The sequence below is a fragment of the Panthera tigris genome, chromosome F2 (genome assembly GCF_018350195.1).
Source record: "Panthera tigris isolate Pti1 chromosome F2, P.tigris_Pti1_mat1.1, whole genome shotgun sequence".
Lineage (NCBI taxonomy): Eukaryota > Metazoa > Chordata > Mammalia > Carnivora > Felidae > Panthera > Panthera tigris.
This window is the reverse complement of record NC_056676.1, coordinates 15,952,434-15,977,466: the sequence shown is the minus strand read 5'-3', so window position 1 is coordinate 15,977,466 and position 25,033 is coordinate 15,952,434. Positions and strand designations below refer to the sequence as shown.

The 25,033-nt window shown below is 38.8% G+C and overlaps 1 long non-coding RNA gene across 1 annotated transcript in view; it reads left to right on the top strand.

The window, feature by feature from the left end:
- Positions 1-14,367, top strand: part of LOC122235020 — a 90,389-nt gene extending 76,022 nt beyond the window's left edge. Inside the window, exon 3 of the long non-coding RNA XR_006213102.1 lies at positions 14,054-14,367. This is a non-coding gene — a long non-coding RNA (uncharacterized LOC122235020). The remainder of the gene's footprint in view (positions 1-14,053) is intronic.
- Positions 14,368-25,033: the final 10,666 nt, after the last annotated feature.

Sequence of the window (25,033 nt, the reverse complement as noted above, 5' to 3'; positions counted from 1 at the left end):
GTCTATTCATATTTTCTGTCCATTTCTTCACTGGGTTATGTGTTTTTCAGGTGTGGGGTTTGGTGAGCTCTTTATAGATTTTGGATACTGGCCCTTTGTCCGATATGTCATTTGCAAATATCTTTTCCCATTCTGTTGGTTGCCTTTTAGTTTTGTTGGTTGTTTCCTTTGCTGTGCAGAAGCTTTTTATCTTCATAAGGTCCCAGTAGTTCATTTTTGCTTTTAATTCCCTTGCCTTTGGGGATGTGTCAAGTACGAAATTGCTGAGGCTGAGGTCAGAGAGGTCTTTTCCTGCTTTCTCCTCTAGGGTTTTGATGGTTTCCTGTCTCACATTCAGGTCCTTTATCCATTTTGAGTTTATTTTTGTGAATGGTGTGAGAAAGTGGTCTAGTTTCAATCTTCTGCATGTTGCTGTCCAGTTCTCCCAGCACCATTTGTTAAAGAGACTGTCTTTTTTCGATTGGATATTCTTTTCCTGCTTTGTCAAAGGTTAGTTGGCCATACGTTTGTGGGTCTAGTTCTGGGGTTTCTATTCTATTCCATTGGTCTATGTGTCTGTTTTTATGCCAGTACCATGCTGTCTTGATGATGACAGCTTTGTAGTAGAGGCTAAAGTCTGGGATTGTGATGCCTCCTGCTTTGGTCTTCTTCTTCAAAATTACTTTGGCTATTTGGGGCCTTTTGTGGTTCCATATGAATTTTAGGATTGCTTGTTCTAGTTTCGAGAAGAATGCTGGTGCGATTTTGATTGGGATTGCATTGAATGTGTAGATAGCTTTGGGTAGTATTGACATTTTGACAATATTTATTCTTCCAATCCATGAGCACGGAATGTTTTTCCATTTCTTTATATCTTCTTCAATTACCTGCATAAGCTTTCTATAGTTTTCAGCATACAGATCTTTTACATCTTTGGTTAGATTTATTCCTAGGTATTTTATGCTTCTTGGTGCAATTGTGAATGGGATCAGTTTCTTTCTTTGTCTTTCTGTTGCTTCATTGTTAGTGTATAAGAATGCAACTGATTTCTGTACATTGATTTTGTATCCTGCAACTTTGCTAAATTCATGTATCAGTTCTAGCAGACTTCTGGTGGAGTCTATCGGATTTTCCATGTATAATATCATGTCATCTGCAAAAAGCGAAAGCTTGACTTCATCTTTGCTAATTTGGGTGCCTTTGATTTCCTTTTGTTGTCTGATTGCTGATGCTAGAACTTCCGACACTATGTTAAACAACAACGGTGAGATTGGACATCCCTGTCGTGTTCCTGATCTCTCAGTTTTTCCCCATTGAGGATGATGTTAGCTGTGGGCTTTTCATAAATGGCTTTTATGATGTTTAAGTATGTTCCTTCTATCCCGACTTTCTCGAGGGTTTTTATTAAGAAAGGTTGCTGGATTTTGTCAAAGGCCTTTTCTGCATCAATTGACAGGATCATATGGTTCTTATCTTTCTTTTATTAATGTGATGTATCACATTGATTGATTTGTGAATGTTGAACCAGCCCTGCATCCCAGGAATGAATCCCACTTGATCATGGTGAATAATTCTTTTTATATGCTGTTGAATTCGATTTGCTAGTATCTTATTGAGAATTTTTGCATCCATATTCATCAGGGATATTGGCCTGTAGTTCTCTTTTTTTACTGGGTCTCTGTCTGGTTTAGGAATCAAAGTAATACTGGCTTCATAGAATGAGTCTGTAAGTTTTCCTTCCCTTTCTATTTCTTGGAATAGCTTGAGAAGGATAGGTATTATCTCTGCTTTAAACGTCTGGTAGAAGTCCCCTGGGAAGCCATCTGGTCCTGGACTCTTATTGGGAGATTTTTGATAACCGATTCAATTTCTTCACTGGTTATGGGTCTGTTCAAGCTTTCTATTTCCTCCTGATTGAGTTTTGGAAGAGTGTGGGTGTTTAGGAATTTGTCCATTTCTTCCAGGTTTTCCAGTTTGTTGGCATATAATTTTTCATAGTATTCCCTGCTAATTGCTTGTATCTCTGAGGGATTGGTTGTAATAATTCCATTTTCATTCATGATTTTATCTATTTGTGTCATCTCCCTTTTCTTTTTGAGAAGCCTGGCTAGAGGTTTATCAATTTTGTTTATTTTTTCAAAAAACCAACTCTTGGTTTCGTTGATCTGCTCTACAGTTTTTTTAGATTCTATATTGTGTATTTCTGCTCTGATCTTTATTATTTCTCTTCTGCTGGATTTAGGCTGTCTTTGCTGTTCTGCTTCTGTTTCCTTTAGGTGCGCAGTTAGATTTTGTATTGGGAATTTTTCTTGTTTGTTGAGATAGGCCTGGATTGCAATGTATTTTCCTCTCAGGACTGCCTTTGCTGCATCCCAAAGCGTTTGGATTGTTGTATTTTCATTTTCGTTTGTTTCCATATATTTTTAAATTTCTTCTCTAATTGCCTGGTTGACCCATTCATTCTTTAGTAGGGTATTCTTTAACCTCCATGCTTTTGGAGGTTTTCCAGACTTTTTCCTGTGGTTGATTTCAAGCTTCATAGCATTGTGGTCTGAAAGTATGCATGGTATGATTTCAATTCTTGTATACTTATGAAGGGCTGTTTTGTGACCCAGTATGTGATCTATCTTGGAGAATGTTCCATGTGCACTTGAGAATAAAGTATATTCTGTTGCTTTGGGATGCAGAGTTCTAAATATATCTGTCAAGTCCATCTGATCCAATGTATCATTCAGGGCCCTTGTTTCTTTATTGACCGTGTGTCTAGATGACCTATCCATTTCTGTAAGTGGAGTGTTAAAGTCCCCTGCAATGACCACATTCTTATCAATAAGGTTGCTTATGTTTGTGAGTAATTGTTTTATATATTTGGGGGCTCCTGTATTCGGCGCATAGACATTTATAATTGTTAGCTCTTCCTGATGGATAGACCCTGTGATTATTATATAATGCCTTTCTTCATCTCTTGTTACAGCCTTTATTTTAAAGTCTAGTTTGTCTGATATAAGTATGGCTACTCCAGCTTTCTTTTGGCTTCCAGTGGCATGATAAATAGTTCTCCATCACCTCACTCTCAATCTGAAGGTGTCCTCAGGTCTAAAATGAGTCTCTTGTAGACAGCAAATATATGGGTCTTGTTTCCTTATCCATTCTGATACCCTATGTCTTTTGGTTGGCACATTTAGTCCATTTACATTCAGTGTTATTATAGAAAGATATGGGTTTAGAGTCATTGTGATGTCCGTAGGTTTCATGCTTGTAGCGATGTCTCTGGTACTTTGTCTCACAGGATCCCCCTTAGGATCTCTTGTAGGGCTGGTTTAGTGGTGACAAATTCCTTCAGTTTTTGTTTGGGAAGACCTTTATCTCTCCTTCTATTCTAAATGACAGACTTGCTGGATAAAGGATTCTCGGCTGCATATTTTTTCTGTTCATCACGTTGAAGATCTCCTGCCATTCCTTTCTGGCCTGCCAAGTTTCAAAAGAGAGATCAGTCATGAGTCTTATAGGTCTCCCTTTATATGTTAGAGCACATTTATCTCTAGCTGCTTTCAGAATTTTCTCTTTATCCTTGTATTTTGCCAGTTTCACTATGATATGTCATGCAGAAGATCGATTCAAGTTACGTCTGAAGGGAGTTCTCTGTGCCTCTTGGATTTCAATGCCTTTTTCCTTCCCCAGATCCAGGAAGTTCTCAGCTATTATTTCTTCAAGTACACCTTCAGCACCTTTCCCTCTCTCTTCCTCCTCTGGAATACCAGTTATGTGTAGATTATTTCTCTTTAGTGCATCACTTAGTTCTCTAATTTTCCCCTCATACTCCTGGATTTTTTTATCTCTTTTTCTCAGCTTCTTCTTTTTCCATAATTTTATCTTCTAGTTCACCTATTCTCTCCTCTGCCTCTTCAATCCGAGCCGTAGTTGTCTCCTTTTTATTTTGCAGTTCATTGATAGCATTTTTTAGCTCCTCCTGGCTGTTCCTCAGTCCCTTGATCTCTGTAGCAAGACATTCTCTGCTGTCCTCTATACTGTTTTCAAGCCCAGCGATTAATTTTATGACTGTTATTCTAAATTCACTTTCCGTTATATTATTTAAATCCCTTTTGATCAGTTCATTAGCTGTTATTTCCTGGAGATTCTTTTGAGGGGAATTCTTCCGTTTGGTCATTTTGGGTAGTCCCTGGAGTGGTGTGGACCTGCAGGGCACTTCCCCTGCGCTGTGGTGTATAACTGGAGTTGGTGGGCGGGGCCGCAGTCAGACCTGAAGTCTACCCCCAGCCCACCGCTGGGGCCACAGTCAGACTGGTGTGTCCCTTCTCTTCCCCTCTCCTAGGGGCGGGATTCACTGTGGGGTGGCGTGGCCCGTCTGGGCTACTTGCACACTGCCAGGCTTGTGGTGCTGGGGATCTGGCGTATTAGCTGGGGTGGATCGGCAAGGTGCACAGGGGCGGGAGGGGCAGGCTCAGCTCGCTTTTCCTTCGGAGATCCGCTTCAGGAGGGGCCCTGCGGCACCGGGCGGGAGTCAGACCCGCCGGAGGGATGGATCCGCAGAAGCACAGCTTTGGGTGTTTGCATGGTGCAAGCAAGTTCCCGGGCAGGAACTGGTTCCCTTTGGGATTTTGGATGGTGGATGGGCGAGGGAGATGGCTCTGGCGAGCGCCTTTGTTCCCCGCCAAGATGAGGTCTGTCGTCCGGGTCTCAACAACTCTCCCTCCCGTTGTCCTCCAGCCTTCCCGCTTTCCGAGCAGAGCTATTAACTTAAGACCTCCCAGATGCTAAGTCCTGCTTGCTGTCAGAATACACTCCGTCTGGCCCCTCTGCTTTTGCAAGCCAGACTCGGGGGCTCTGCTTGGCCAGCAGGCTGCCCCTCCGCCCTGGCTCCCTCCCGCCGGTCTGTGGAGCGCGCACCGCCTCGCCGCCCTTCCTACCCTCTTCTGTGGGCCTCTCGTCTGCGCTTGGCTCCAGAGACTCTGTTCTGCTAGTCTTCTCACAGTTTTCTGGGTTATTTAGGCAGGTGTAGGTGGAATCTAAGTGATCAGCAGGACGCGCGGTGAGCCCAGCGTCCTCCTACGCCGCCATCTTCCCAGGATCCTCCAATGGTTGAAAATTTAAATAAATATTTATAAATATTTTGTGTACAGTCAAATATAGGAAAGTTATGTTTTCCCTAAGTTGTAAAATTTGGTATTTATATATTAATTTTGACCCGTTATATATAGTGTTTCTATCCTCTATATTCTTATTTTCCTTTGATGGCACAGAGTAACATTTATATGCTAAAATTTATCAATAGGATCATATTTATGTAAACTTATCTGTATAGTTTTAACCTTGTAACAACTGCATTTTATTGCTACAGAATTTGTCCAAAAAAATTCAATGTTATTATATCTGTATTAACTCTTAAAATATTTTCAATGGACTGTTTATCTCATGTAATATTTTTGGTTTAATTCTACTTGGCTTTTGCAATAATTAACTCAAAATGGATCAAAAATCTAAATGTAAGAGCTAAAATTATCAAGCTCTTAGAAGAAAATATAGGGGTAAATCTTCATGACCTTGTACTTGTCATGTATTAGATATGATGCCAAAAATATGAGCAACAAAAGAAAGAAGATAAATTGGACTTAAAAATGTAAAAACTTCTTTGTTTCAAAGGACATCACCAAGAAAGTGAAAACATATCCATAGAATGTGAGAAAATATTTGCAAATCATATATCTGATAAGGGACTTATATCCAGAATATATAAAGAACTTATATAACTCAACAGTAAAATGACAACCCAATTAAAACACGGACAAAGATCTAAATAGATATATCTCCAAGGAAGATATATAAATGGCTAATAAGTACATGAAAATATTCTCATTAGTCATCAGGGAAAGGCAAGTCAAACTGCAGTAAGTACTACTTCATATGCACTAGGATGGTTATAATCAAAAAGTCAGAAAATAAGTGTTGACAAGGATGTGGGAAACCAGAACCCTCATGTGCTGCTGGTGGGAATGTAAAATGGTGCAACCACTGTGGAAAACACTCTGGCAGTTGCTCAAACTGACACAGTTTACTACATGACACAGCAGTTCCACTCCTAGTTATATATTCAAGAGAAATGAAAACATATCTACACAAATGGAGATATTTATAGATTCGTGGACATAAATGTTTGTGACAGCATTATTCATAACAGCCAAATGGTGGCAATAGCCCAACTGGGTATCCATCAATTGGGTAAAAAAAAATAATTATGTGGTGTATACATACAAGGGAATATGATTTGACCTTCAAAAGTAATCAAATACTGATGCATGTTACAACATGGATGAACCTTGAAAACATTATGCTAAGTAAAAGAAGCCAGTCACAAAAGACCACCTATTATATGATTTATTCCATATTAAATGTGCCAAACATGGAAATCTGTCTATAGAGAAAGTAGATTAATGGTAGCTGGGGTGGAGGTGGAGGATTTGGAGGGTTGGGTGAAATGATAGCTAAAGAGTATGGGATTTTTTTTTGAGATGATGAAAAAGTTCTAAAATTGACTGTGGTCATGGTTGCACATACCTTTGAATATATTAAAAACTATTGTGCATATTAAAAAGGTGAATTGTATGGCATGTGAATTATATCTCAATAAAGCTGTGAAAAAATAAATTAATTCTACATGGCTAACATTATTGCTGTTTCTGATTTGTTGCTGTTCATTAAGTATCTTTGTCCAACCATTTATTTTTATACGTATTTAAAAAAAATTTTTTTTAATGTTTATTTTTGAGAGAAACAGAGCATGTGTGGGGGAGGGGCAGAGAGATAGGGAAACGCAGAATCTGAAGCAGGCTCCAGGCTCTGAGCTGTCAGCACAGAGCCCAACGTGGGGCTTGAACCCACGAACCGCGAGATCATGACCTGAGCCAAAGTCGGACGCTTAACTGACTGAGCCACCCAGGTGCCCCTAGTTTTATATGTATAAATTCATATTAGTTTTCATACTTTTCCAAATTTTTAAATGTTTATTTTTGAGAGAGAGAGAGAACATGCATGTGGGAGGGAGAGAGAAGAAGACAGAGGATCTGAGAGGGGTTCTTCACTGATGTGAGCCTCATGTGCCTGAGAGCCTGATATGGGGCTCAAACTCATGACTTGTGAGATCATGACTTGAGCTAAAGTTGGACACTTAACCAACCGAGGCACGCAGGCACCCCATACTTTTCCAGTTGATAGAAGTTCTGTCATTGTATATTATGTCATGCATTTACAAAATTTCAGTCATTTTAGGGTGCCTAGGTGGCTCAGTCAGTTAAGTGTCTGACTCGATTTCAGCTCAGGTCTTGATCTCACAGTTTGTGAGATCAAACCCCTCATCAGACTCCACACTGACAGTGCAGAGCCTGCTTGGGATTCTCTCTCTCTCCATCTCTTTCTGCTCCTCCCCTGCTCTCACTCTCTCTCTCTCTCTTTCAAAATAAATAAATAAACCTAAAAAAATTCTGTCTTTTGCTGTGAAAATTATGTCTTTTTTGTTGCTCTGGAATAATTGGAATAGGCAGCAACTCTTGCCTTAGTTCTATTAGTGTTATTTTAAAAGTTCCCAGAAAGGTTTTGGTTCTGGTTCCAATATGGTGGAGTAAACCCACTACAGCCTACTCCTTCAGCTGATTACAACTAAAACACAGAACAAAACACAAAACGAACCACCTGTGACCTCTGAAAAGTAAACAAAAGCATTATTGTGAAAGGAAATCAATCTTCAGGCTGGGCTTCTTCTGTAGCAGTTTTCCCCAAGGGCGTGTCCTAGCCATGGATCAGCACAGGAGCCCCACAGGCAGCTAAAACTCCAAGAGAAACCCATCTTTCTGGCCAGAGGAACCAGGCAGGAGAGTGGAGGAGTACATAGGAGGGGAGAAAGCTGAAGAATGGGTCTCCAATTGTTTATGAAACCACACAAGACATAGTCAAACCCCTGAGTGATACAAGCAGGAGACAGAGACAAGCAACACAGCAAAGGCTTAAGGAGCAGAAATGAAATTTGAAACATTCACACAAGTCTCCAGTTAGTCCCTGAATAATGCTCATCTGAGTTGAAGCCAAACCAGTGCAGCAAAGGGTTAGAGAACTGAACTGAAATTCACACTATTGCCTACAGAAGATAAAGGCAGAAATAACGCTTTGAATCTAACCATGGTGACTGCCTGTTAACAGTGTGAGATAACTAAAATGACGACGAGATGCTGCTACACAAGCTATTGGAATGTCCAAAATCCAGGACACTGACAATACCAAATGCTGGCAAGGATGCGGAGCAACAGGAACTCTCATGCATTCCTGGTGGGAATGCAAAATCGTACAGCCACCTTGGAAGACAGTTTGGCAGTTTCTAGCAAAACTCTACTCTTACCATATGATCCAGCAATTGCGCTCCTTTGTATTTACTTCAAGGAGTTGAAAATTTATATCCACACAAAATCCTGCACACAGATATTTATAGCAGTTTTCTTCATAATTGCCCAAACTTGGAAGCAACCAAGATGTCCTCTAGCAGATGAATGGATAAATAAACTGTGGTACATCCAAACAATGAAACATTATCTAGGACTTAAAATAAATAAGCTATTAAACCATGAAAAGACATGGAGGAAACTTATATGTATATTATGAAGTCAGTTGTTCCCCTGGATATCCTTCCTCTCCCAGTTTTCATCAGTCTGTAACTAAAAAACTCCATACATTTGATTAAGCATCTTATTTTAGAAATTTTATATTCTACTTCTGCCGCTCTGACGTCAACATTTTCCTGATACTATTTGTAATACTTCTCTCCTACTTTAGTATTTATAGCCTATTCTATTAAATCTCCCTCAATTATGACTTCCTCCAGTCATCCTTCAATGATGTGAACCATATGAAGAGTAATTTTTGCACATGAGGTGATATACTTTCCAATCATTGACAAATCTGACAATGTCCTTTTTTCTTTCATGTATGAACAAGTTGGAAAGAGAGAGGAAAGGGAAATACATTTAAATATGTACTATGTTTTAAGCACTTTCAAAAGCCATTATCTCATTTCTTTCTTATTTTGACACTGTGAGGTAACTATTACTTCTGTTTTACAAATGAAAAATTGTTAATGATTCAAAAGATAAAATAGTTTGCTTACATATCTAGTAAGTGGAAGAGCAAGGGACATGATTTGAACTCTGGTTGTTGTCCTCCAAAGCCCCTACTCTCTCCTTTGCACCACACTTCATCATGATTTTTTTTTCACATGTTGAGGAATCAGCCAGTTGGTCCTTGCCTTCCTCAGACCCTCTGGGGGTCAGACATGGTCTTCATCCTGCTAACTCAGAAACACTCACAGATCCTTACCACAGCAGGCAATCTGTCAACAGCCTCTCAACTGGAAGCTAGAATAATAATATCTATCATTCATTGAGCATCTTCAAGTGCTAGGCATTGTGCCAAGTGCTTTACTATTGAAATATATAATTTCTATTTTACAGGTGAAAAAGCTGAGGCTCCCTATCAGCACTTAGCTGGTAGGTGGTGGAGCCAGGATAGCCTGTTTGTTTCTCTAACTCCAAAGCCCATGCCTTAACCATCATGTAACTCTGCCTGGATAAATTCAGTGTCTGGTGTCACTGGACACACGTATTCCAATCTAATCAAATTCTTCCATTATTTTCCATTGTGTTAGCTTGTAAAGTGTGATTGAGATTCTGCTGTGGCTCTCTAATTGGCTCTCGATTCCTCCTGTTGAGATTGGAACTTCACCCTGAATTTCAGCTCATTTTGTTGGATGTCGTGTCTGACCTGCTTTCTTCTTTCCATTGTTTTTCACCTTCACCTGTTGCCTGGGAGCACTGGACCTGGTATACATTGATTGCTTCCTGCTTGTCTTCTAGTATCTCCGTTGGCTACAATTTTTCTTTCCTTAATATAACTCCCAGATTGGACTAGCTTGGATATCATGCTGAGACACCATTTGATGCATCATCTCTATAGCCAAGTTTAGTTTCCCTGCCTTTGTTCTCCATGTAGTCAGTGTGCATGAGTGAAATGAGTTTTCCTAATAATTTGGAGGTAAGATGGTCTTAGAGTATCACTAGTAATAAGGAACCTAAAAGCTATTCAGAGCAGAAATACACATACATGTTGCTTGTTAGTGGGTTCGTGAGGGTGACTGCTCCTAGGAAAATATGATTCTTTGTAAAAGGAAACAAATTAAATTATGCATTGGGTGGGGGAGGGAGAGAGACAAGAGTAACCTACAATATATCTAGAATAGGAAAATCTAATAAGAATTTATCCTTGTTTATCCAGCATTACCAAAGGGGGAAAGAAAAATATCTAGTTATTCCATTGATGCCAAAGATCATTCCTCAAAGTTTACAATAAAATAACCCCTATTGACCATGCAACTTCTCTGGTTACAGGAAGAACCTTCTGGTTATGAAATTAGCCCCCAAAATGTCTTAAAAAAAGAAAATAGGTACTCTAGAGAAGGCAAATACTGCAACAGTAGAAGAATATTTATTTTATAAATTGGTGTTCTGATGTCACTTGTGAGTTTAATAAATGTACATTGGGCCTGGGAAACCAATTGACTGTAGGTTTTTTGACCAAATTGCGTTTGAGAACCAGCAAAGCTGAGAATTAGACACTGGGATGTGGGTTACTATATCAATGTATTGCTACTTCATGGACTGTCTTCCAAGTGCCTATCTGTATCATTTTCATATACTACTCTCTTAGTTCTCTCAGTAATGAAAATATAAATCGATATAACTCACTTCCTTTCTCCACTGTGCATTGCCACTGGGGTCACTGAATGCTTTCACTTAGGCCCACATGAATCATAAAGTTATGTAGAGACATAAATGTACATTCTGTGGATATAAGATAAAGTATGAGTTTAATTCCATTACTAACCAGATTTAGTTAAAACTAAATGGTGTCTTATTTTGCAGTGTATCTATAGCATTGTTTCTCAGATCTCAGCTCTCTCTTAACTTGTGGCTCTTTAAGACTCCTATTAGATATTTTGTACTCCACTCTAAAGAGACTTCAATTGGTATGGCAATTTAATTTCGTTTCTAGAGTTATATCACAGAGAATTATTAGTTTTAAATTTTGACATCATTTCTTTATTGGAGCAGCAATTTTATTAAAGTTTTCTTTCAAACTTTAAACATAATGTTGAAAAAGAAAAATTAACTTAAAGATCGAGCTAGAGAAATGCAGGAGGCTAAGGGTGTCCTCTGGTCCTGCCTTTGACATGAGTAAGGATTTAGCTGGATGCCTTGCTACAGTCCGTTCCTCTCTTTGTTGGGCTGGTCCAGGGTCAGTGTCTTAGCCGCCTGACTCAGCTAGCTCCTGCCACCTACTGATTGGTTGAAAATATCGATTCTGGGCAATAAATAACTCAGTGCCACAGAAACTATCCTTAGGCACCATTTAAATGTCACTTTGACTGAACAACTTGACTTGGTGTTATTTGCTTTGTAAGAAGAGAAGGGGAATTGAGTTTAAAGTTTCATGCTACAGTAAAGAATCATTATTTTTCACCTTCTTTCTTCATCCCCACCTCAGACATCCCAACCATGGCGTCAGGACCTTTGGAACACTCCCAACTTCTGATTAACATTACATTACATAATAAGATCCAAGAGTGAGGAAGAGGGAAGGAACGGAGCTGGAGAGTTTCTAATATTGTCTTTTAAAATTTTTGAGCCATTTTCCACTCACTGATCATTTCCATGAACATGAGGAGAAATAGTCTTTGTTGTATGAACAAAAACCATTAATTGAGAGTGTAAATTCTGAACACACGTTTGGAATAACAAAACTTCATTAAATGGAAACAATCAGGATGAACTGTGGAATAGAAACTTGTATTTTCTTCTCTGGTTGATATGTCTGAAGACATCCATGAGCTCTGAAATAAAAAAAAAAAAGGATGTTTCTATTCTATTTCACTTCATATTATTCTTTTACTCATCTTTTATACTTTTACGTGCTTGTCAAGACCTTAACTCCAGATGATCAACTGTAGATGGTCAAAATATATGTCTTCATTATGTCATAAATTATTTCTACACATGTACACCAGTGTAGGTGAAATCTGGTGGTCATTAAGTATCCATCTTTACTTGAGTACTAGTTGGTTTACTCCCCAGAGTAGATTGGTAAATTCCTTATCTTTGTAATATGGACAATTTATATAATACCTGGTTTACAATCCCCCCCCCCAAGACATTATTACCCTTCCTCAATTAAGTGAATAGGAAAAATGACATATGGAGGATATAAGACCATCCAAGAAAAGTGAAAAGTCCTTAATTTTTCCTTAAATCAACAAATATATGTTGGTTAATATGTTTACTGCTGATTTTTGAACTCAGATCATTTTGTGTGGTATTTACCACCATATTCTATCATTAATATTTATTATTAAGGGAGGAATGGGACAATATTCATTGAGCACCATGCTTGGTAGATCATGTCATGCATTTCAGATACTTCTCAGTGCTAGTTAGGCATGCCTCAAATTTCCATCGAGTCTGAAGTAATAGTTGTAAATCTCAGGATTTTAAAAATAATATTCTCTAAAATATTTTTACTGATGTTCTCCATAATGTATATATAAATAACACCAAGACACCTTTTTAATCATTTTGTATGTGCCATTTTCCAAACTACCATGCATATTAGCCTGGAAGATGATGTGACACCAATGTAATTGCATCATTGGTTAAATTGCTTTACTTAAAAAGAACTATTCTGAATGGATGGACCAATTTTTCCAATATATTTTCACTTTCCAGGAATTTTCCATTGTGGAGTTAAATATTTGAAAATCTTAGTATAATATAAACAGGCCAGTATCCTAGGTTTCTCTGTTTATTCTCACTGTATATGCCTTTACATAGCATTCATGTCTTTGAAATTTATTGACTTTTTTGGTCCAGTTTTCCAGAATGTGAACTTTTTAAAGAAGTTCGAGACTGTTTAGATCACTGTTTTATCCCCAAAGTCTAACTCAATAAATGTTTATTGAAAGAATCACTTTAAAAGAATCTTCTTACAAGGCAATAACGATAAATATTTAAACAATACCTTATTGCTAGCTTTTAAAGTAATTTCTTGACAGATTTACTGAATGAGACCAGCCTGTTTAATAAATTATAGTATTCAACTTTAATTTTCCCATCCATGGTTTTCTGTCTTCTTTTTGGAACTTTGTGCACTGATTTGGTATGCTTTTCCACAAACTTCAACATTTAATAATTTCTCTAAGAAAAAATTGTGAAGCTTGGTTAAAATTCAAATTACAGCTTTACCTAATAATTCTAGCCTATGAATAATGCTTTTCCTATAATATATGCCAGTTCTCATGTTGGGAAATTTTATAAAATTACCCATTTTCTCTTTGCATTAGTTTGCTGCTGACACTGTAACAAATTACCACAAACTTAGTGGCTGAAAACAATGCATATTTATTTTCTTGTAGTTCTGGAGGTCAGTAGTTCACAATCATTTTCACTGGGCTAAGGTCGAGGTGTCCTGGGGCTGGTTCCTTCTGGAGAGAATCTATTCCTTGCCTCTTCCAGCTTCTAGAGGCTGCCTGCATTCCTGGTTCCTGTCCTTCCTTCACCTACCCAGCTAGCAATGCAGCATCTTGCTTCTGTTACTGCATTGCCTTCTTCTTCTTTATGCAAATCTCCCTCTACCTTCTACTTCAAGAAAACATGTGATTGCATTTATGGCCCATTGAGATAACCCATAATAATCTCATGTCAGGATCCTTAATTTAATCATGCCTGCAAAAGTCTGTTTTGCCATATAAGGTAGCATTCATAGGTTCTAGGAATTAGGACCTACATATTTTGGGGAGATATTGTCCAGCCCACCACACCCTTCTCGATTTAATTTCTGTACTAAATCTATGATGCTTTCTTAATAAAAATGTCTTAAAATATGTACAAAACATTTATTTTTATTGATGCTGTTTGCTTTATTTTAAAGAATTAAAGAATTTTAATAAAAACAAATTATATTTTCACAGAAATTACAAAGTTTTATCAAGTTGTCACCTCCAAAATCTCCTGACTCTGATCCCTTGTGGTGGTATTGTGGAAGACTGTGGCAGGTCAGGGGTGGAGAGACAGTTGGTTTGGTCAGCATACTCTTCACACCCCAGGATACAGCAACTGAAACTGGTAGAATTTATTTCATTCTGTTCTGACACTTCTCCCCTTCTGCAAGCTTTTTTGTTTATGGAAGATGAAAATGTTAAAAACAGAAAACACACGTTTACTCAATTTCACATTCCTGCTTAGACTGATACATTGTTCTTAATATACTGCACCCTCTAAAATGTCCATCTCTCAGGGCGCCTGGGTTGCTTAGTTGGTTAAGTGTCCAGTTTCGGCTCAGGTCATCATCTCGTGGCTCATGAGTTCGAGCCCCACATAGGGCTCCGTGCTGAACAGCTTAGATCCTGGAGCCTACTTCGGATTCTGTGTCTCCCTTTCTCTCTCTGCTTCTCCCCCACTCTCTCTCTCTCTCTCTCTCTCTCTCTCTCTCTCTCTCTCTCAAGAATAAATAAACAAAAAAATTGTTTAAATGTCCATCTCTCTCATCTGTGCTGGTTCCTATCCTCTGAAATCTCTAGTAACTCTTTCCCTCGCTGATAGCACTTTCTTAGCCTTCCAAATTACCCAGGGAATCCCTGTCTCAGGGAAGTTTCTATAAGCCCTTCCCACGTGACCTCCACATAGACGGCCCCTGTAGCTATCACTCATCATCTGATTTACAACTACTTATTTTCTGGTCTCTCTTCTCCCCTAGGTTGTGTGCTCCATAAGGGTAGGAACTGTGTCCTTTAGATTGTAACATGTAGCATTCTACCCACCCCAGAGTTGGTGTTCACTAGATGTGTGCGAATAAGTAAAGGCTCATTCAACAATTGTGTACTGACTAAATGGATGAAGTTTCGTTTACCAGTGAGTTTACTAATTTCACTAACTTTTCTAACATCACAAATTTTGACACATGCACATTCCATAAAGTGTGAGGCATAGTGAGAAAATGGGGAGAGTTTTTCACTTATCAGTGTCGATATTATAAAAACAGAAATATGTAAAATATTTTCTGTATTTTGGAGGTAGAATCATGTGGATCAGATCATACATTGGCACCTGAATTTGTGGTTCTGGCCAAATGGGACAAATATGCATCAATATGCTTCTGAAAGCAGTGTTAGTAGGTCATATAGTTTCTACTTAAGAACTCTGACAAAGGAGGTGTATATATATATATATGTATATATATACATCTGTGTGTATATACACACACACACACACACATAGATGTATTTATTTATACATATGTATTTATATATTTATGTTTATATACACACATATTTTAAATATATATTTATATATTAAATATTTATATTTTAATTTATTTTATGTTTACATAAGATATAATATATAAATATATAATATATATATATGATCTTTGTAGACTCTCAGAATATTGAAACTGTGAGGACTATAGAAATCATTGATTTTACTGTGTGTTACTTTTTAAAAAATTTTTAAATGTTTAAATTTATTTGAGACAGAGACAGCGTGTGAGTGGGGGAGGGGCAGAGAGAAAGAGAGACACAAAATCCGAAGCAGCCTCCAGGCTCTGAGCAAGCTGTCAGCACAGAGCCCCACGCAGGGCTCGAACTCAACAAACCGTGAGATCATGACCTGAGCCGAAGTCGGAAGTTAACCGACTGAACCACCCAGGGGCCCCAGTGTGTGTGTTACTTTTAAGATGAGGACAGCTGTATGTATTCCTGTAGAGGTATTGATTTGCCCCAAATCATAGAGTCAAACCTGGGACTGGAATCCAGCCCTCCTGCCCAATGAGTTTATTGCTAGATCTACTATGCCATAATATAGTAATTTAAACACAGTTTTCAAAAGTCAGTAGGTCTTCCAAAATTCTAAACCAGATCTATCATTTGCATTTTTCTCATGATGAGAAGCAGTGAAAAGAAAACTAGATTAGGATCACCTAACTTGGATATGTTGATGGAGGTTTTTCGTTGCAGCCCCAAAACATTGTAGAATGGCACCTATAAGGCAGATGCCGCCTCTGCTGTGGATTGGGAGCTGCAGAATTCGGAAGCCACCTCTGCTCTGAACAGGAAGCTGCTGAGTTAGAAAACTGCTTGACAAATCAGGAAGTTGCCACCGTGACTGCTGGCTCCAAAATCCTGCTGGGGATTGGCTCACACCAGAGCATCCGAACAGCAGTACCTAAATCATATGCGGCATCTTTGCTCCATAGGAGTCTGGGAAATGGTGTTTTAGTATGAAAGAGAGGCCCACACTGGTTTTAATCTTGCTTGGATGATGATGGGACAAATTTAACGTCTGTGACCCCCAAATAAGACGATGGATATGAAAACAGTTTGTCACAAAGACTTGCAAAATGCCAGTTATTTAGTGTCATTCCCCAGGCCGTTGTGCCCTCCTAGTTATTCCTACTTCTTTTAGCCTATGTGGCATGCTAGTGGGATGAAATACAACTATCTTACTAGAATATCACTCACTTATTCAATCCCTGAATATATCTGCCCATGAAAATAGTACAAAAGGGAATGGGGAATATGATATCTTTAGCTTGGACTTATTTCCATGGCTAAGTTTAGAAAAGCGTTTTAATGAGTCTTCTTGTTAGCAGGCTATAGCTTAATGCCATTTGGCTCTCCCTGAAGACTCTTCTAAAATTATTCCTGATCTTGGGACTTATTTTACTTTAAAGTAAGCGGACATGCTCTGAGTCTTGTGCTGGTTTATTAATTGGAATGAGTGACCGAGAAAACTTGGCTGGTGCCATTTGGCAAAATTTGGGGCTATTAAAAACATTCTGAAAACCACATTCAGAATCTAACTTGCTGGCCTGGGAAAATTGACCCCCCACTCTTCACTCCCCGTTTTCCAGTGGTTGCACTGTTTTGTGTCCTCCGTGACCCAATTCTGCTTGATCTCAAGTTGCTACCCTTCTTCTCACTGGCCTTCCGCTCACTTCCCACAATCTTTGCCGTGACCCCACTCTGTTGTTTTTATTTCCAAGTCTATGAAATAAAAATGTAAAGTACTTTCCTACATATGTTCTTTAAGTTCTCTTGGATAATGAGCCATCGTTATTGTGGGTGAGAAAGATGATCACTGATTCATTTTGTGGGGGAAACATGATACAAATTAATTTTCAGTATTGGCAGGTATTTGTACTTACACTTCCCTGTGCTTAAAATAATATTTCTTGCCATTTGAAAAATGAATTCAATATTATGATTTGTAAATATTGCTTATAAGAATTATAAAACTTTCTCTAAATGTAGGCTATCTCAAGTGTGACTGCATAGTGCTGGTAAGTCAAACTGTCTCTGACGGAGCTCAGGTCGTTGGGCAACCTCTCTGGTCTTCCATTTTCCTATGGATAAATCAAGATGAGTTTCATCTCCAGCAGTCTAACATTTCTATGAGCGGATGAATGTTTAGCTACCCGGCTTAAAAGTGATGGCTTGCCTCCCTCACTAACCTATCCCAAAATAAGGATCTTAGGATATGGGATTACAAAGTGCATTACCGAATTCACTTCTCTATTTTTTTCTCTTCCTTCTTCCATCTCTCTCTTCTCCCTGCACTAATAGATTTCAAGATGAAAGAACAGACCCTGAGGGGTTGTCTTTCTTTACATGACCAGAGCTAGAGGTGGACACGGTCATTAGGAGGGAACAGCGGAACTATTTTTGAGCGTTTCTTTTCCATAAAGGAAGTAACAGGACGCACCTCACCGGGACAATGTCAACAAGGAAAGTTTTTACTTTCTTCCTTAGCCTGGTTGCTCATGATGAGCAGTTACATATTCAAATGAATCTGTCAGGGACAAGAGTCTGGTGCTTGAGTTCCTGCTCGGCCCGATGACATTGATTTGTGAGCATAATGCTCGGCTGCGGGATGTGTGACAGATAAATTTTATCAAAATTAAGGCACAATTAAACATTTCATCTTCCTAATTACTGGCTGTAGATTCAGCCTGATGACCATGTGCTGTAAGAAATCAGCGACCATTACACATTTTAATGGAGCACAGCTGTCTTACAGCTTGGTAATATTTGCACAGTGCCACAGAACTGTAATTTATGATAAAAAGAAAAAATGTGTATTGGCGCTTTTTTGCCAAAATAGATTAAGGATTCATATACTTTAATGAGATTTGGACCTAGTCTTGGATTATCGTTATAAATGATTTATGTGCATGTTGGTGGACTCCTGTAGTTCAGAGTTGATTTGTGTTTTGGTCTACCAATATGTAATTCAATATCTATTCTTGAGCCAATACCCATCGCTTTCCCCCTTTTCCATTTCTTTTGCATCTTACATTTCTTTCACCTCTCACAAGGAAGGACAGATGGGAAGGGAACAAAGCAAAAAGGCAATGGCGGGAAGGCAGGAAGGACCTTGTTGAAAACAACTGTAGCTTCTTAAAAATTCATCGGGAGCAAGCTGAGGGAAGGGTGGAGGTGCCCGGACTGCAGGAACAGAGGCCCACGTGGACCTGTCTTCACCAGCCCTGGCCTTACGTAGGGACACAAAAATCCGCGGCTTAGAGGGTGGAGCGGCAGACAGGCCCACGAGGACCAAACCAACCCTGACTGCAGAACTGATCTTTGCTCTTCTGAGAGGAGAGGTGACTGACAATTAAACCCTCCTCTTCTGTTTCTTCATCTGTGATGGAGGGAAAGGCTCTATCCCCCTTCCTGAGACTCCTGAGAGCACTGAGGGAGACTTCCAGTTAGGTATTACTGTAAAAGGCAACGTGGCAGTGCTAGTCTCCTCACCACTACCACCGTAAGGACTTCCGGGCTGTGAGTTTGGCTCCACTTCCTGTTAACCACCGTTGCTGTGTGTCTCTTTGTTACCGTTCTTACTGGAAGAACACTTCAGCATGTTTGATGAATGAACTGCTGTGAACAAATTGGTCACCAGTAGGGTCATGAATAGTCAAAAATGTACACAGAGATTCTATATAAATTGCTAGCGCGTGGTGCATAGCTGTTGTGAATAAATTGGGGAACAAATGTAAATTTTGGTATCTTACTGGTGATTATTATGATGATTAAATTTGTCCAGGTAAATTGATGGCACATCTCCAATCCTTCTTATGTGCAGAGGATGCACATCTCTTCAGAAGTATTTCTTTTCAGAAAGCACACTGTGGATGAGAGAAAAAGGCAAGATACCAGAATCTACATGAATCTGCTCAATTTAGGTGTTAACTTGCCTACTGAAAACAGAGAACATACCCTAATGAATTCAGAAGGCCTATATATATATATGTAACAGGGAAAGAAGAGCTCATCATTTTATCATCCCGATCTTCTCCAGGCTTGATTTATTTCGGCACTCATATGCTGGAATGTTTCATACTGTACCAGGTTGCATATGCTTGCACACTAATTCTCAATTGCCGTATGCAGTTTGTGACAACCATCTGCTTCGACCTCCCTTTGAGTTCTTTCTCCCACTCAGCCCAGCTGAAGTAAAAATATGGACAGAAACAACTTCTGCAGGGAAATGAAAAAGTTAATAGGAGAGTTAAAGTTACATTGTGTATCTGCCTTTTGCATGGATGTGCTCCTGCAACTTATGCTCCACTTATCAAATATTTCTGCAATGCAAAGCCTGACACTTAGCAGAAAGCTGTAAAGAATGCCATGTTTCTTCTGGCAGTCTTGGCTGTGGAGGAAAGGTAATAATAAAATACATACATCTAGTGCACATCTCAATGCTGGAGCCCCCTAGCACTGCTCCCCAGCCTAGACCTACAGTATGTAGCACCTTGTCACATACCAGGAGATGAGGGGGGAGGGGAGGAAGGAAGAAAGAAGCAAGCGTATTTGGAAAATGCCTGACAAAAATCAACAGTGCATTTTGGAATTTGACTTGAAGAGGAGGGTTGATATATATATCCTAAAAATTATCGAATGAGGGCATAGGAGAAAGAACTTCCATAACAACAGAGCTCAGATCCCATGTCTTTTTGCATGGAGCATGAAAGGAGAAATAGGAAAAGGTGTCTGAGAATTTTATACATGTGTATTTGTGTTTGAGAGATTAAAAAAAGAGAAATGCTTGAGTTATTAGAAAACACACTACGTCATGAAAGTGATTGTATTTATTGTACTTCATCAGATCAAAGGAACCACCAATTGTATTGGACCCGATCTCATGAATGCTGAAAGTTAAAAAAAAAAAATTATGTCTTAAAAACAATGAGAAGTTCGATATCTCTATCTATATATGTATATGTAATTCTAAATCCACACCCATATCTGTATCTCTCCCCAAATGGATCAAAGTATGGTATCTCGGTCTTCCGTACTGTGAGCATATGTCTGACTCTAAGAACAAAAGAAAAATGACCTGGAGACCATAAGAAAAATTATGGTATGGGAAATTTATGGGAGAAGAAGAAGGAGAGAAGAAATAGGAGGATGGGAATGGAGGAAAGAAAAAACTGGGTATGTATAGAGAGGACTAGAGAAGCAATCTGAAATAATGCTGTCACACTAGCATTCGGAAGACCACCATCACAGCCTCTGTGTTCCAAAATCATTAATATTACTACAGGAAAAGCACAAAGTGAGAACATGAAATGAAATTGGCAGATAAAGAAAAAAATGTCCTGGATATAGCACTGATGAATTTCAGATGGAGTCAGATATAAAGCCTGGTGAATCATTACTAAAATGGGCAAAATACAAGTTCAGTGTGTTCTCTTAGCGTCTGAACCACCAGATTCTGTCTAAATATAATTGATTAATTCTAAAAGCCGCAAGACACGCAAATATTATTTGCTGCGTTTTACCTTTTCCTTCAAACTTAGATGGTCTATCGGAAGAATTTCAGTTGAATATGTCAGAACCAGATTATGTAATTGGGGTATATTGCCTGACAATTGTTGAGAGAAATTTAAAATCCTTTTGAGACCTCCAAAGGGAATAGTTAATGATCAATTAGTAATGATTTAGAGCGTGGGCTTTGGAATCAGATGGACTGGGTTAAAATTCAGCTCCACTTTTGACTTTGCCATTTTTAACTTATGAACTTGAGCCCCAGTTTCTCTATTTGTAAGATGGCCGAGAAGAGCACCTACCTCACTGTTGTTAGGATAAAGTGAGAACATATATGTAAATCACCAGCACACTGTTTAGTACATAATAAATGCTCAATTAATGATAGCCGTACCTATTGCTATTGAAAAGTCTGGAGGGAACAGATGATAAAAGCTTCATGGGCAGTGGGAAGGAAAATGCAGGAAAATGACCATGGACAGTTTGTGGTGGATGGGGCACTGAGTTCTTTCCTGGGCAGGTAGGGGCATGAGATGTTAAATTTGCTTAGTTGAGAAAATGTGATCTTTTGTTATCATATGATGATGAAGCTTACATATAAAGATTACACACACCACCGATTCTTTGGCAAATATTCTATAAAACCACAGCACATGGTTCCATTTCTGGAAATATAATTCCTTCTCTGTTGAACTGGAATATTTTATGAAGGCTGAGATTTGCTACCTTTGTTTGATTAATGCTTGAGGTCAATTTGAAATGTGTGTGTGTGTGTGTGTGTGTGTGTGTGTGTGTGTATTACATATTTGAATACATAGGCATATATAGTTCCTGATATTAAAAAAGACTCCTGTAATTTGGATTTTCAAAGAGTCTCTGCTTTGTTTCTCTTAGTTTCTTCCAGAAACAGAAAGACTTGATCACTCTCATTTTTATTTTCAGCTAACTGGTTTCATCTACTTTGATTTGTGTTATGCAGCAGAATTTTTGGATGCCAGATGTCTAAAACACATAGGTTAAAAGCAGGTCAGTTTCAACTCAAGACTATCATTTTACAGTTTAGTGAATATATTTACAAATTCCATAGTAACAAGCCTGTTGACACTGGCACAGTGAAATTATTATCCTCAACAAATAATCCAGTACAAAGTGTTTTCTTCAGACCCTGTGTGCCTACCAGTCACTGATGAGAGCCCAGCACCTGACGATAGGGCTTATGAAAGTTTGAAGTGGAGGAAGAGAAGCTGTAGCTTGGGGCTCTTGTTAATGACTCCCGCATCCTCACTCTGCAGCCAAGCCTGGCGAAGTCCACAAGAAACAGCAGGGCTTAAATAGCTCACTGCTAGTCCTAGCAGGGTTCTTGTCAGTCAGCTATATTCACTGCATACCTATTGTGTGCAGAACGTAGCGTTTCACTTGCCAATTCAGCACTGAGAGGTTGGTTTGGCCCTTTTTATCTTTATGACCTGCAGACTGGTAACAGCATTTCTAGCAGTGTGTTCATTTTAACAATAATTTATTCCAATAAAACAAGGTGGATGCTCCCTAGATATGGACACCATATGCCCTGAATTTTCTGGGCTAATCTTGATTTCATGTAATTTTATTTTCATTACAATAACGGCAATTAGTGAAATACATAATGAAATGTGATTTCAATTTTTTATATTATTCTGAGACTTCATATAATGAATTGGCATATCAGGAAAAAAATATTTTGCTAGGTTACATGTATGGATTTCTTTGGGAAATGTGGTTACTGGGTAGGTCATGGTGATCCTTATGAAGGGATTTTATTTTTACTTCTTGAACAAAAACCATGCTCTTTCAGGAGGGTGTTCTAGCACCTATGTAAACCTTTGGCTCCACTGATGACTTCCCAGCTCTTCCGTTTCCCCTTCAAGGAACATTAAAGGCTGTATTCTGATATAGCCATGGATCTTAACATCTGTTAAGAAATTTTAGGTTTCAAGTAATAGAGACACCAGCTTAAACTGGCATAAAAATACGGGAGATTTATTAGGTCATATACTTGAAAAGGTAAGTCAGGGCTGGCTGTAATTGAGGCTTAACTTGGAAACTCATATATGTTGTCCAGGACTGGTTTTGTCTCAAGTTTCCCTGTCCTTTGTGTTGACTTCATCCTCAGATTCCACACAGGGCCGTGGATAGCCCTCAGTTACCTTCAGCGTCTCAAAATGGCCCTCGCAGTTCTAGACCTTTCATCTTTACTCCTCACTGGCAAGGAAAAGAAAGATTTCTTTTGGTAGCATCCATGAAAGAAGTAATTTCAGTACCAGAAACCCTAGCAAACCTTTCTTCTGCTTCATTGGTTCTGCTTGGGTTCTGTGTCTTGTTATCAACCAATTAGGTCCCACTTTAAAATTTGGGGTGAGGTCAATCATATCTATGCCATGCCATGTGATTAAAAATGGTTCCTCCAAAACAAAATTAGGGAGGGGAAGGATGCTGGAAAGAATGAAATATCCAATGTCTACTGTAAGTCTCTGTGTTTGTGCATACCGTTAAAACACAATTTCCTAGACTAAAAGAGCAATTTGCAATGCAAAGCAGTCAAATCATATTATCTGTACATGTTGAGTGGTCAGCCAGACTCACACACTGGCTGAAAGGTTGTTTTTTTTTTTTTTTTATTCTGAAGACGAGGCACATAGTTCATAAGGTGAAATTTCATGCCTGACACAGAGTGTTGCACCCAGGAGATGGGCAGGTTTACTCATATTTAGTCAGAATTACAAATAGATCAAGAAACTCCACGTCGGCAGAACAAAGAAATATAATAATATCAGTATTTCTCTTAAAAAGCATGGGAATTATGAGGATTCCAGAGGCCCTCAGATCATGGAACAAAGAAGAACATCCTAGAATTATGAAGCTAAGGTGAAATCCTGAATATGCTGTCGCCTAAACTTACTCCACTATAAGAATTATCTGGGGGAACTTGTTTAAAACACAGATGTTCGAGTTCCACCCCAAACTTTCTGAATCAGTAGTTCCAGGGGAAGGGCCTAATAATCTGTATTTTCAAAAGCAAGCAAATTGGGAAACATCAATTTACTCTACATCTCCCACTCATCTGTGAAAATCACATAAATTTGTATTAGAACAGGGAGGATACTGCTTGCAATTGCCTCATTTATTCATTCAGCAAATATTTATTTTACATTTATTCTGTTCTAGATACCATGCTTCTAGGCAGTAAATATACAGAGAAGTATAGTCAGATAAAGCCTCTGGATTCATGGAATTTATGGTGTTATAGGGAACACAATTAATAAATTAGAATTACATAGACACATGATTACTACAAAGGGGAATTATAGACTGCTTGAGGAATGATTAGGAGAGCTAGTGTCATCAAGAGAGCCTTAACTACTTACCCATTGGTGTTTTCACGCATGTGAGATACAACTGAATGTCCAGTAGGAGATGACAAACGTGAGAACGAGTCCAAGATAGACCACACTCCACTGATGACCAGGGAAGCAAACTGGCCAGATCATGTAAGTATAAGAACATCATGGAAAGAGATCTTGAGGAAACACCCCCATCACTGGTGTTTATTCTATCTTCATACATCTCCCGAATGTTTACTTAAACTGAGAGGTGAAGCTGTTTCCTGATCTCAAAAACCGAATTCCTAGAACCAAGGGATTGCTGATTTTACTACCTTCGGCACTTAACAATGGCAAAGTCAAGCTCATGCATATAGAGTTAGATGTTGGTGCTGTGTGCTTGTAAAGAGCTTTGCAATTTGGGGCGCCTGGGTGGCTCAGTCGGTTGAGCGTCCGACTTCAGCTCAGGTCACGATCTCACGGTCCATGAGTTCGAGCCCTGCGTCAGGCTCTGGGCTGATGGCTCAGAGCCTGGAGCCTGCTACCGATTCTGTGTCTCCCTCTCTCTCTGCCCCTCCCCAGTTCATGCTCTGTCTCTCTCTGTCCCAAAAATAAATAAATGTTAAAAAAAAAATTTTTAAAGAGCTTTGCAATTTAGTCAATTTAATCAAATAGATAAAACTTGCCTTTGTCGTTTCTCTCACATGCAATTTGAATATCAGAAAAGATGAAATCAGAAGATGTTCTGTCACTTGCATTCACGAGA